Genomic DNA, 15158 nt, shown 5'->3' on the forward strand with positions numbered 1-15158 from the left:
TCTTTAAAGAGATAGTTAACTTAAAATGAGGTTATTAGGGTGGACCCTCATGCAGTATGACTGGTCTCCTTGTAAGAAGAGGAGATGATGACACACAGATGCACAGAAGGAAGACTAAGTGAAGACGGGGAGAAGACCACCACCTACAGGCCAAGGAGAGAGGCCTCAGAAGAAACCAACACTGCTGGCACCTTATTCTCACATTTCTAGTCTCCAGATTTGTAGGAAAATAAAAGTCTGTTGTCTAAGCCACTCCATCTGTGGTACTTTGTACAGCAGTTCTAGCAGACTGACGCAGCTTCCTAGGATACAGACCTGGGCTGTGTGGTCCTAATTTGGGGCCTGGATGCCAGGATTTTTTGTGGGCTCAGAGATCACTTTGAAGAGGGAACAGTTGTGGCAATCTCCAGTGCTTCTGGAAACATGAATTGCTTGTTGACAGTTGATATTACATAACGCTGGGCACCGCAGGGTAGAATCTCTCCTCCAGATCCTGCAAAGAAGTCATGTGCCCTAATGTACAGAATTCACTTGTAACACACAGGGGCAGGGGAACTGTCATAGGTAATCGAGAAGACTGCATTAACAGGGAGTGGAGGAGACTGCAGCCAACTAGATGGAGTGTGCCTCTTCTAAAGCGCATCAAGAAATGTTCCAGTCACTATGGCTGTGCAGGATCACTGTGCACAGAAATTATTCAACCTTCAGACCCGTGTATCTTGTATAACAGAGCTCATTATCAGATAAAATTTAGGTCTTTTGATTCCCATACCCTCTCTGGACTGTTGATCTCAAGGCCATTGCTGTGCAGGCAGGAAAACTATGATAAAGTGAAGGGAGATTTCCTAGTCTAGGGATGTGGTTTTTGTGACCCAACCCAGCCAGCATTCCTGTTGACACAAGTGGTAACCGTGTATTGCTCCCCAGCTGCCAATGAGGCAAGACTGACCTCGGTAGGACAGGAGGAGAGGTTGTAGTGTCAATATAGAGTTACCTATGCTTATTTTCTAAAAGAATGGGAGATCTAGATTTACATTTGGAACTATGTTTAAAGGATTATTAAGGTATAATTGACATACCTTAAAGTATACATATTTAGAGTTTATAATTTGATAAGTTTTCCCATACATATGAAGCTTTGAAACCATCCTCATAATCCTGAGACTGAATTTACGTGTCACTCGAATATTGTGCCGCTTTCCTAATCTCTCCCCATGCCCTTCCTGGCCCACCCAGCAACCGTTGATTTACTTTCTTTCCAGCAGATTAGTTTGCATTCTAGACTCTTATAGGGTTGTACTCAAAGCATTTACTCTTTTTCCCCTCAGTTCCTCATGCTGCAATCTTGTTTTGGGATTCACCAATAATTCTTCTAGGAGTAGTTCATTCTTTTTATTTCTGAGTAGTATCTGTTCTCTGGATATATACCCCTGTTTATCTGTTCATCTGTTTTGGAGCATTTGGGTTATTTCCAGTTTTTGGCTATTGGAAATAAAGCTGCTTTGAACATTTTTATTACTATTCTTTATGTGGATAGATTATTTATTTCTCTTCCATTATAACTGAAAATGCAAAACCTAAGTCAGAGGGTGGGTGAATGTTAAAATTTTTGAGAAACTGCCAAGCTGTCATCTACCATGATTGCTTCTTTTTGCATTCCCACCAGCAGTGTGTGAAAGTTCCGTTTCCTCCAAATCTCTGCCAGTACTTGATATGGTCAATTTTTAATGTCGACCCTTTTAATCATTGTGTAGTGCTGTCTCAGTATGGTTTTAATTGTATTTCCCTAGGTATTTGTGATATTGAGCATGTTTTCATGTGTTTATTTACTAGCTGTATATCTTTTGTATAATTCCTGTTCATCCCATTTGCCTACTTTCATGTTATGGTTATTTCTCTTTTCATTTTCAAATAAACAAGCAACAAAGACATGTTATTGCCGGGAGCCGTGGCTACATCATTTGATCGGCTGTTTGACAGGGTCCAGCCGATTAACGCCGAGGGGTGCAGGGTCACCCCTTGGTGAAGAATAACCGGCCAGCTCCTCACATAGTTCTTAAACCTGTGCTGCTTCTAATTGCCCTTCATTCCTTTTCCTTTCTTAACCTCTAGTTTTCACTCCTTTGGGTAGCTGCTTGGGAGGCACTACCTCCCGGGAAAATTACATATAGTAAGAGAATGTGACCACCTGCAGGTAACTTTCCAGATGTTTTTCAGTTAATTAATGGAGGAGCACACAGTCCCTCTTGAGACAAGCAGAAAGGAATCCTGCCCAGATAAGATGTCGAATTAGGTTTATGGCCTCCATCTGGTTAATGTTTCCTTCTTCCTCCAGTTCTTTGTCTAAATATATATATGCATCGTCCTTCTAAGTTTGCTGGTTAATTGGATGATCAAGAAGTATCTATATATTATTCTTGACCTTCTGCTTTCTGTTAAAATGTTATAGAGGTTTTCTCCTAAAAGCAATAAATAATAAATAATTGATGAGTAGAAGGGCCGAGGGGTGCAGGGATGCCCCTCGGTGAAGAATGGCTGGCCGACACCCCTGATATTTTCTGAATTATATGCATGCTTTCTATCAAGGTTATGTTTATACTTATTTCTGTTTTTTATTCTTGAAGATATATAGTTTAGCTTAGCTTTTCAGCCCTTTACTTTACTAACAAAATGATACTTTCTCCGGCAGTGTGCTTAAGGGACTGTTAGCTCCACAATCTAAAAGACAAAGGAATGCTTTCACCCCCTAAAGGGCGCGAAAATGTACAGATGTTTAACTGCCCTCTGAGAATGCAGATAGCCCTGGGGATAAGATACCCTGGAGTCGCCTTTTGTTCCCATTAACCATCTACACTAATGGCGTAAATGATTGAGGGAGGCAGGGATGGCTCCACCAGGATGTAACCAGACAGACTGCTGTCCTGTCCGGAGGCCTGGACCTTCTCTCTTTGATTTAACTTTATCATGAATTACAACAGATGCCTAGGTACCTATCTCTTTTAGGTTAGAGACAACAAACAATAGTTAATTGCGGAGAAGACTACCATTAACCTTATGCTCTATGGACTAGAATGCTAATAAATATTCTTGTGCTCGTTTTTTACTTCCTTATCTCTCTCAGATTATTTGTAGAACTATTTGTGTACTAATCCTGAAAAATTTATAAACGACACTTGTGCACAGTAAAGTCGGACTTGCTAACACCAACCCAAGTCTCACGTCCCCTTTATTTTCCCCTCATTGTGCCTACGCCGTCCATCCCTCAGGAACCTGGACTCAGCCGGGGCGGGACTCCGGCATGTTATAATTCTACTCATTCTTAAATGGAGTGACATTTTGCTGTATGGAATAAATGTTTTTACTACTGGAAGGATATTTCCTTATTTTTTCTGTCAATTTTTTTTTTTTAGGAAGATTAGCCCTGAGCTAACTACTGCCAATCCTCCTCTTTTTGCTGAGGAAGACTGGCCCTGAGCTAACATCCATGCCCATCTTCCTCTACTTTATATGTGGGATGCCTACCACAGCATGGCCTGCCAAGCGGTGCCATGTCCACGCCTGGGATCCGAACTGGCGAACCCCTGGCCGCCAAAGCAGAACGTGCGCACTTAACCGCTGCGCCTCCTGGCCGGTCCCCTCTGTCACATTTTTTGTGTCATGCACAATGTCATGGCCACAAAGACCATACACACTTCAGTTTCGTCTGCATTATGACCTTAACGTCCATCGCTTGAGTCCCGGCATTCAGTAATACAGTAAATCTAGCCCCGGTTCCTAGTGTTTGCCAATTCCGCAAGTGTCAGTGCTCCCACGTGGAAGCGGGATGTGCAGAGAAGGAGTGGAAGATTTCACTCGGGTCCGCGGGCTTTGGCGGGAAACCAGCCTTGGCGTGTGCGGGACACTCCCCCAGGCCGGGCAGCAGCTGCGGGAAGGCGGGAGGCTGCAGAGGCCTCACACGCGGGTCAGTGGGGAGGGTCCTCCCCGAACATCGGGGGTCTCGGAGACCCGAGTGGCCTCGCCTTAGCGACGAGGGCTCAGAGCTGACGGTGGCGCCTCCGACCCCACCCGGGACCTTGTGAGCGGGTCCCCTCGGACCGCTGTCCGTCTCGCCATTGGCCCCCTTCCCTCCGTCCTCACTGCCGGGTGGTCTCCCAGCGGGGTCCCCTGCCGGGCGTTCCCCGCGCTGTGGGCCGCTTCTCCCGGCGCCCCGACTCCGGGAGGACTCCCGCCTTCCCGCTGGGGCGGCGGCCCCCGCACCCCCCGGACCCTGGGCAGGCCTTTCCTCCGCGGCGCCACCGCTTCGAGACCCGGGCCGCGTGGGACCCAAGGGGACGCCCGCCCACGGCTCCCTGCGCTGCTGCCCGGGAGGCCCCTGAGGCCGCGGCCCGGCGCCGACCCCGCTCCCGCCCGCCCGGCAGCGCCCCGCCCTCCGCACCGCGGCCCGGGACACGCGGAGCCTCCGGTCCCGCCGCTCGGGCGTCCCCTGGCGGCGCGGGGACGTCGGCGGGCGACTCGGCGACTCGGTGTCCGAGGTCTGTCGTCAAGGGAGAAAATCTCAGCGCCGATTGGCAAATAAAGTACAGGTATGACTTTACTGTACTAAGAAAAACAATATATACGAACATATTTGAACACATACAGCAATCCATCACGTACAAAGCCATTTTAAAGGATACTATACTGCAAACATTGTTTTTCCGCATGAAGTAGAATGATTAGAAGCTTTCCACTTTCTATGTTTCTAAAGGAGTAGTAACCCATTAATAAGCAATAGAAAATTAAACATTGTATACATTAATTTTTTCTTTATTAAGGTAATGAATATGCACCGATATGCTTTTACAACCTCAGTTCTAAAATCCTGCAGCTGGGGGGTCCCCGGTGGCGCAGCGGTTAAGTTCGCAGGTTCCGCTTGGGCTGCCTGGGGTTCACCAGTTTAGATTGGGGTGTGGACATGGCACTGCTTGGCAAGCCATGCTGTGACAGGCGTCCCACATATAAAGTAGAGGAAGATGGGCACAGATGTTAGCTCAGGACCAGTCTTTCTCAGCAAAAAGAGGATTGGCAGCAGATGTTAGCTCAGGGCTAATCTTCCTCAAAAAAATAAAATTAAATAAAAAAATTAAAAAAATAAAAAATAAAATCCTGCAGTTGTAGAGGAGATTCATGGTACTGGGAAGAATCTCAGGTTCCTGTCCATAGGAACCACAGCAAGGTGATCGAATGTCTTACTGTGCATCTAGACGTGGAAGGTGATTACAAAATGGAGTTGAGACAGGAACCAACCTGAGTAGACAGGGCCATCTGCAAGGGCCCTAGCCTAGCAAGATAAGGCCCCTAACCCATCCACAAGCTAGGAGAATCAGATAGAGACCACCAAGATCCACATTCTGCAGCCTTGGGACTTTCCCAGGCTTATGCATGCACCCTAGCACCCGGGAGTTGTCTGAGGGTGACCCAAGCCCCATCACTGTATTACAAATCACACCCAGGGGTGGAGAGCTAGCATGTTACTGATACATGTGTCACATGTGGTAGTGATGCAGGCTCGGTGAGTCGAGGAGTCAAAAGACAAATTTCTTGGACTCTCAAGGTCTGGCAGTAGTGGTCTTTTAAGTAGCATGGAGTAGCACGGGGACAGGGCCCATGGGCAGTAAAGAGCTGCAGGCATGGGGACAGGACCCATGGGCAGTAAGAGCTGCAAACATGGGATGAGGGTAGGGCTAAATTTAAGGCATAGGTATGTGGGTTATCTCTTTACAAGACAAAGGAAAGATTATGTAAAAAAGTCATTAAAATGCTATCAGTGCAGGTGGGGTCTGGTTATTGGGTGGTCCTATAACTTTAGATAGGAATCAGATCGGATTAAGTCCGGAAGTCCTACGCTTCCCGGAGGATGATGTAGATCAGTATGTAGGGCAGGATGCCCTGGGCTTCTCCCTGGGGCAGCCTTGATTCTAATCGGTAGCATGTTAATGACAGTGCAGTTGCAAGCACAGCCCCACCTCTCTGTGCCATGACAAGGCACTCCTCCCCAGCCTTTGCCTAACAAAAGCCCCACAATCCAGCCCTGTCACTGTCTAGTTACTTCGAGGAACTCAAGGGCAGGTTTGGATATTTTAACTATTTTTCCAAACTGTTCTTTTTCCTTTTGTTATGTTAAGGAGTTGCAATCACCAGTCACCCTGCACCAGACTAAGCCTCACCCCAAGAGCTACGCCTATGACCTTTGCTTTATTTTTAACGCTAAATTCTCTCCAGGAGGAGCTTAGACCTTATTACCATCACCTGCAGTGTATGTGGAAGCACCTTTTCCAACTGAGCCTGTGCAAGAGAATACCCACCTCTCCCTTTTGAATATTCATTCCCCATCCCAAATAAATGTTCCTGCATCCCTTTTTTGGGGGACACTATGACTCTGGAAATGATTCCTCATGGTCTCCTATTTGCCACAAATATGTTTTGCTTTGTGAGACAACTACTTCTAGTGGAGAGTCTGATTTAACTGACCAGGAGGAAACCCACTTCTGTTTCAGTAAGAGAACAAGCTGGTCACCTGCCCCTTTCCTTTCCACACCAGCTCCCTTGTGCCTCTCCTGTGCACAAGCTAATAAACTTTTACTTTTCTACTCCTGTTCATTGTCTCCACCCAATGTGCTGGTAACAGAGTCACACACATGACAAATAGAAATGGCAAGCAATAGGATATATTGGAGTATACGAGGAAGCCATTTGGTGTAAACCTAATTTGGCCTGACTTTGTTTTTTCCAAAAGGGCCTGACTGTGGCTGTTGAGCACGCATTGCATATCTGCTTTAAAACATTTACTATGGCAAGAGCAAATGCCCTTAAGATAAAGGTGGAACTTCCCCCCACATTGGCATTTCCTTAAGGATAAACATCTTTCCTTAGGCTAGGAACTGATTGCTGTGCTCACCTTTGACCACCCAGCTCATCTGTGACCACCCAGCTCGAGTCAACAGACCTGCCACCCTTCTGTGTTCACCGAGACAGCAGACCTACCTGCTGTGTCCATCAATCGCTGTGCCGACAGAGCAGTCTCGTGACTATTGTAAAAGGGACGTTTCAATCATATGTGAAACATCCTCTTTGGGGGTATATAACTACTCTTTACACCCCACTTCTTCGGTGCCCTTTCTTCCTTTGGGAAGAAAGACCCCAGGCCATGGTCCTCACATTTTAGCTCAGAATAAACTCTCCCAAATTTTTATTTATAGATTGGTTACGGATTATTTTTGTCGACACACATCAAGGGCCACATTGAACCCGGAGGCCACTCCAGGGCTTACGCAAGTATTCAGCATCCCCAACTCAGATGCTAACTGAACTTTTGAACTTTGCCTGACTGCAGAAGCCACATCCTGGAAACATTCCTCTTCCAAGGACAATCTGCCTAGATACAACTCAACGACCAATCACATACTGTGAGCTGGCTCCTTGCCAGAACAATCTAACTTTCAACACAACCTTTGTAAGATTGTGGGTTTTGCCTTTATTAAGCCCTGCCTTCTTTGTCCTCCTCAGATCACATTTGAGTTTCTACTCAAGTCTATGTCTCCTGAATTGCAATTCCTGAGACGCCAAGTAAACTTTTTGCTTCTCTTGCAGTTTATGCCTCCTGTTTGTGGACATTACATAGTGTCAGAGTGGTCTCTGGAGAGCCTGACCTGGTTCTGGCACTGCCATGCACACAAGAGCAAGGCACCTGCAGAGGCCTTTGGGCTCTGTTGTCTCCTCCTGGTGGCTCTGGCTCCCTGTGCTAAGTCCTCCTGGGCTCAAACCTCCTGCCTTTTGTTAGAGGTTCAGAGCTTTATTTGGGTGTGCTTTGTTGCCACCTCTGGCTGTCCCAGCTTTGATTAGGAACTTCTGTTCCTTCTGTTGGGCCTCTGTTTCCTTGGTAAGTAATTACAAATGGGAAGTCTATTTTCTAAGGGCACTGCCAAAGGGCAGCCCCTCTTTGGGACTCCTGCTGGTTTTGTTTAAAGAATACCGTCTTTCTACAAGTGGATTTCTTTCTTTCTTTCTTTCTTTTTTGAGGAAGATCAGCACTGAGCTAACATCTGCCGCCAATCCTCCTCTTTTTGCTGAGGAAGACTGGCCCTGAGCTAACATCCGTGCCCATCTTCCTCTACTTTATATGTGGGATGCCTGCCACAGCATGGCTTGACAAGTGGTGGGTAGGTCCACACCCAGGATCCAAACTGGCAAACCCTGGGCCCCTGAAGCAGAATATGCGAATTTAATGGCTGCACCACCGGAATGGCCCCAAATTATGTAAATGAGTTTTAACATCAAAAGTAAACTGGTGCAAATTAGAGTTTGGTTTTCTCTCTAAGAATAAGGTTTCTGGGGCTGGCCTGGTGGCACAGCAGCTAAGTCCGAAGCTACCACTTTCTGGCGGCCCGGGATTCGCCAGTTCAGATCCCGGGTGTGGACATGGCACTGCTTGGCAAGCCATGCTGTGGTAGGCATCCCACATAGAAAATAGAGGAAGATGGGCATGGATGTTAGCTCAGGGCCAGTCTTCCTCAGCAAAAAGAGGAGGACTGGCAGTAGTTAGCTCAGGGCTAATCTTCCTCAAAAAAAAAAAAAAAAGTAATAAGTTTTCTTAGGCTTTTAGTGTGCTCTTGATAAAGAGATTATGAAAAGTTTTTCTTTACTTTTGAGTAATCTGCCTAAAAGTCAGGGATTTTATGTTTTATCAAAATAATTTCCTGTGCTTTATGTTAAAAGCTGAGTCTTTTCTATTAAAAAGAGCTATGGTTTTGCAACTATGTAACCTTCTATGTTTGTCTTTGAAAACTTTTTGTCACTTTGGTTAAATAGATAATTAAATATTAAGTTTTATAATGATCTATGATCCTATTTAGGCAAGTGTTTTAAAATCTTTTTTGATATTTTTGACAGACTTCCAAAAATCAGATTCTAAAGGAAGTCTTTTTTGACCTCTAGCTAACTTTGGGATTTTTCAGAGGATTTCTTAAACATCTCAAAAGATTTGTTTTCTCTCCTTATAAAGAGGGATATTAAACTAACTAGGCATATCTGATATGTTAAATTACATGAGAAGCATTGTCAAATAAGACTTAGCATTAAGTTATCTTTATGTCATGTCTTTATAAGTAAATATTGTAAGACTTCCAGAAATTATGTGCAATTCCTGCTGACTTTCATACAAAGGCAGTGACCACATAATCTATAAAGGTTATGACACATGTGGATGAAGTCCATTCTGCTTCTGAAAAGAAAATTGACTCCTCACTGCCAGACTTTTGCCATCTTGATGTCCTTGTAACACTGCAAAGGTTGCTCCTAAATCAGAGAAATTAAGATGAGTGAACAATGGCTGTAAATTAAATCAACATTCAGGGCTATGGGAAGTCCAAGACGGCTGCTTGTTTCTTCCCAGCTCCCTGGAAAACGTTCTTTTTCTTTTTTCTTTTTTTTTAAGGAAGATTAGCCCTGAGCTAACTGCTGCCAATCCTCCTCTTTTTGCTGAGGAAGACTGGCCCTGAGCTAACATCCGTGCCCATCTTCCTCTACTTTATATGTAGGACACCTGCCACAGCATGGCTTGCCAAGGGGTGCCATGTCCACACCCAGGATCCGAACCAGTGAACCCCGGGCCGCTGAAGCAGAACATGCGCACTTGACCTCTGCGCCACCGGGCTGGCCCCTAAAAACATTATTTTTCATTTTTACATTCCTTCACTCACCATAGTGCACTAAGAAAAACTATTTCTGTCCCCAGAAGCCTCAGAACACTTCCCTCTGGATCCTTTGAGCACCTGCAGCTGGATTTCATTCAGTTGTCACTTAGTATGGCTTATCCACATGTTCTTGTTATTATATGTTCTCTGGATGGGTTAAAGCCCTCCCTTGCTACAAAGCTGATGCCCTCACAGGGACAAACAGACTGTTAGAAAATGTTTTCCACTTGGGGCATACCTTCCACGGTCTCCAGTGATCGAGGCACCCACTTCACTGGGCAAATCATACAAGCCTTGACAAAAACCTTTCAAACTTTTTGGAATTGTCACTGTTCCTAACATCCTCAATCATCAGGCAAAGTCAAGAAAACTAATGGAAAAACTGGATTCAAGCAGAACAAGTATTAATTACATGGGACTACATGAATCGAGGAGGATGCTCCAATGTTTTGTTTTTCTAGATTTAAAGAAATCTTTTCTTTTAAGCAATCAACAATTTTGTAAGACGTACCTTGGTGAACAGAGATGAAACACTTACTTTTTCTCCCTACCTAATCCCTCCAGAATTCAGAAACTCTTAGTTAAAGAATGTTTCCTGGATTCCAACTTAAAGGATCCTGTTGGTCACAGTGTAGAGCCTAGTGACTGGGTATTCTGGAAGCATCACCTGAGGAAGACAGCCCTCGAACCCCATTGGCAAGGACTTTACCAAGTACTCCTGATCACTGACACTGCTACAGAACTCGAAGGTATCACATACTAGCATACTATGTGCCTCTTTTGGGTAGCTTTGTGTCTGATTACTATGGGGAACAATGGGCTTATGAATGTCTAGCCAGCTGGCATATGACAGGACAATGCCTTTTAGGATATCATAATATCCTATTCCAAGGCCTTGTTAAAGAAAAAACCCAACCACAATGTCACAGGTCTAGGAGAAACTTGGCAACTCCCTTTTCATACCCTGTCTACTCTCCGTTGATTGCCAAAGTCTTTGTCCCTTGGATTGGTGTTATCCATGATGACCTGTTGATTAAAACTTTATCCCTAACCATTGTAAACTGGCAAATTCTACCACTTGAGCCCTGGCTCAACAAGAACAATCCCCGGATTCTGTAACGAGTGTTGTATTAGATAACTGAATGGCACTCAGTTATCTCCTTGCAGAACAGATTGACATCTGTGCCATAGGCAACAGCTCTTGCTTACCTGGATCAAGTCTTCTGGTGAAGCTGAATTAGCACTTGGAAAAGTTATAAATATTGCACAGGATCTCTTTGTTCCAATGTCTTTTAATGACACCTTTTGGTTCCTTATTGATGTTTTCATCTGGCTTCCTTCACGTACAGATGCTTGAATGAGATCGGTACTTCAAATATTGTTTATGACTATTATTGGACTTCTGCAATATCTACTTGTAGTTTTTTTTAAAGACTTTATTTTTTTTCCTTTTTCTCCCCAAAGCCCCCCAGTACATAGTTGTATATTCTTAGTTGTGGGTCCTTCTAGTTGTGGCATGTGGGACACCGCCTCAGTATGGCTGGATGAGTGGTGCCATGTCCGCGCCCAGGATTCGAACCAACGAAACACTGGGCCGCCTGCAGCAGAGTGCGCGAACTTAACCACTCGGCCACGGGGCCGGCCTCACTATCTACTTGTATTTAAACTTCTTAGGCTACTACTCACTTAAATCTGCTCCAAGTTATACTAATGATTTTTTCCTGATTTGTGAGATCTTTGTTGCCTTCAAGCTACTAATGGTTTGTATTTCTCGATGTCTGTCTCAACCTCCAGAATAATGATTGCTCTGCAACTGGAGATGATTGACCAATCTTAGAACTCTGGAACAAAAAAAGGACTTGATACATTTTCCAAAAAGAGACCATGGGGCTGGCTCAGTGGTGCAGTGGTTAAGTGTGCACGTTCCGCTTCGGCAGCCCGGGGTTTGCCAGTTCAGATTGGGGTGTGGACATGGCACCGCTTGGCAAGCCATGCTGTGGTAGGCATCCCACATATAAAGTAGAGGAAGATGGGCATGGATGTTAGCTCAGGGCCAGTCTTCCTCAGCAAAAAGAGGAGGATTGGCAGCAGATATTAGCTCAGGGCAAATCTTCCTCACATACAAAAAAAGAGAGAGACCATGTCTAAGACTCATTTTCTGATCACCTCCTTGTTGCTAAAATGTGGCCCAGCCCTTCATCACATATCTCCTATGGGTAACGCACCTCACTTTCCCCCATATGTGGGATGGGACAGGGCACAACTTTCTAGGAATGAGCCTTCCTGGAAATGTGGAATTGATCTTGCTAGATCAGTGATACCTTCTGATAATTGATCAACTATAATCACCAGTGATTTATCAGCAATGCTTTTTGAGAGAAAGATCTCCATCAAAAGGGGAAAACGTGGAATGTGATTATAAAATAGAGTCACATACATCAAGGGTACCTACAATGAGCCCAGAGGCCATTAGGAAAGTGCAGCTTATGCAAGTATACAGCATCCCCAACCAGATGTTAACTGAACTTTTGAACTTTGCCTGACTGCAGAAGCCACATCCTGGAAACATTCCTCTTCCAAGGACAGACAATCTGCCGAGTTACAACTCAATGACTAATCGCATACTGTGAGCTCACTCCTTGCTAGAACAGTCATCAACTTTCAACACAAGCTTTGTAAGATTGTGGGTTTTGCCTTTATTAAGCCCTGCCTCTTTTGTCCTCCTCAGATCACTTGTCAGTTTCTACTCAAATTGGTGTCTCCTGAATTGCAATTCCTGAGACTTCAAATAAACCTTTTGCTTCCCTTGCAGTTTATGCCTCTTATTTGTTGACATATATCACCTGGAGACTTCTTTTTTTTGAAGGTAACATCTGTTGCCAGTCTTCCTCTTTCTTTTTTTTCCTCCCCAAGGCCCTAGCACATGGTTGTATATCCTAGTTGTAAGTCTTTCTAGTTTTTCTATGTGAGCCATTGCCACAACATGGCAACTGACAGATGAGTGGTGTGGTTCTTTGACCAGGTAATGAACCTGGGCTGCCAAAGTGCTAAAAGCAGAGAATGTTAATCACTAGGCCATCAGGGCTGACTCTGGAGACTTCTTAAAATTCTGCTCCTTGGACCTCACTCCCAAAGTGTCTGAGTCACTAGGTCTGGATCTGGACTGAAAGTTAGCATTTCTAACGAGTCCCTGGGTGATGCTGATGGAGAACGGCGGTGCAGAGATGAAACTGAGATCAAGTTGTCTGAGGAAGGCCAGACTGCCTCCCTCCAGGCCCCTGGCCATGGGGCTGTAGATCTGCAGACTCTGAGAGAGCAGCAAAGCTAAGATTTCTAAAGGATACTCCCTGAGTGTCTCTGCAGTGAGCCAAGAAGGCTAACGGCTAAAACAGCTGGAGTCCCAGGACCTCCACTGCTGAGGACCCCTGTGAGGGCTGGACACACTGAATCCACCAAGCCACCTGCATCTTTTGCTTGGAACTGTTAAAGTAACTAAACAAGGAGGCCATTAGACTAAGGTGGCTCTGATGCTTTAGCAGCCTAGGGAAGCACAGTGAATCCCAAGCCAGAATAAATTTGTTTAAATGCTTCAAGGGTAAGAAATCAAAACCTAAGAACAACCAATCACAAACAGCCAACCAGGCTTTCCCAAATAAGGCAATTCCTTAGCCTACAGACCGTCAAATAATTTCCTTGCTTTGCTTGCCTTTCTGGGCTACAAAAACCTTTGCCTTAGTTTGGTTTGGTGCTGCCTAATTGGAATTGATGTTAGCTCAAATAAACTCTTCAGAATTTTACTGTACCTCACTTTACCTTTTAACAGAACAAATACCAAAACCAAAAGCACCCCACGAGACTCATCCTTATCAATGGCACTCCTGTTAAGGAGGCCTTCCTTAGTGCTCAGTATAATATTACATCCCATCCCTTCTCTCAGCAAAGTCACCTTCTCTCCTTGTTTCCACTGCACCTGCCACATTCTAGCCTACTGTATAGTTTAGTATTTCTTCTCTCACGTTTCCTGTGTTTTCCTTGAACATAATAGAAGCCCCATGAACCCCGGGCTCTTTGTGTCTCTTTTGCCTGAATTTCTCCCATGCACCTACAAAAGTTCCTGAAAACATAGTATGTGCTCAATGAACATTTGTTAGAGCAGCAAACAACATGACACCTCAACTTCCGTCTTATTTTCACGATTCTGGGTACAAGTAAATGTCATCTTTAACTCTCTCTTCAAAGTAGTGTTGTTCAATATTTTCAGGATTGAAAAAGAATCACATTTTGGAAACAAAAATCTTCACGATGACCAAAGTTCTAGCACAGTCATATGCTCAGCTTGATTCTACCTCTTCTCACACTTCAGAGAGCTTTCTTCTAAAACTTCTCTGAGGTCTTAACATTCTTCACCTTTTACTGATGTTTCCCCAGAGCTATTTCTGCCACAGTCTTTAAAGAAAAATGTGAACATCACTAACTGCTTTCTGAAATGCACATTTCACAACAGTTTTTCTGAGATAATCTCATTTCCACATGCAAAACTGTACCACCAAAGCCTGCAGAAATAATAATCACTTCCCAGCAAAGAGATGAGATCATGAGGTTCAGATACCTCTTCATTTCAGGTTTCAGACGCTCCCTCTGCACACATGCTCCAACTGAAAATTGCAGCGTTTCTTTGGTGCCAAAACCAGCATCAGTTACATTGCTCTTTGAGATAGATGTCAGATATGTTAAAGAAAAATGACTGAGGCCAGAGATAACCAGGTGGCTGATAAACTGTCACAAGGTTGCTCTGGCCAAGGCTCATGGCACTGGGCCAGAAGCCATTGAGAAAGTAGGACACCTGCGTGAACACAGCTTCTGCAGACCCTGTGCTTCTGAACTGCTGACCGCATCCTGGAACAAAGCCACATCCTGGAGCATTTCTTCTTTCCAGGGCACACAGACTGCTTTGAGACAATCTAAGGGCCAATCATACCCCAACAGGCTATCTTGCCCTTGACCAGAAACAATCATTAATTGTTCAGAACAACTTACGTGCACTTGTGGATTTTGCCTTCATAACCCCCTGTCTCTTCTGCCCCAGGGGGCACCTCTGAGATTTTCTCTTGGACCTGTGTTCCCCCACGACAAATTGAAATGGCAAGCAATAGGATATATTGGAGTATATGAGGAAGCCATTCGGTATAAACCTAATTCGGCCTGACTTTGTTTTTTCCAAAAGGGCCTGACTGTGGCCATTGAGCAGGCATTGTATATCTGCTTAGACATTTTGAGATAAAGGTGCAACTTCCCTCCCCCTCGCAAAGTTGGCATCTCCTTAAAGATTAAGCATCTTTCTTTAGGCTGGGAACTGATTGCAGCGCTCATCTGTGATCACCCAGCTTGAGGCAACAGACCTGCCACCCTGAGGGGTTCACTGAGACA

This window comes from Equus asinus, chromosome 26 (assembly GCF_041296235.1).
Source record: "Equus asinus isolate D_3611 breed Donkey chromosome 26, EquAss-T2T_v2, whole genome shotgun sequence".
NCBI lineage: Eukaryota > Metazoa > Chordata > Mammalia > Perissodactyla > Equidae > Equus > Equus asinus.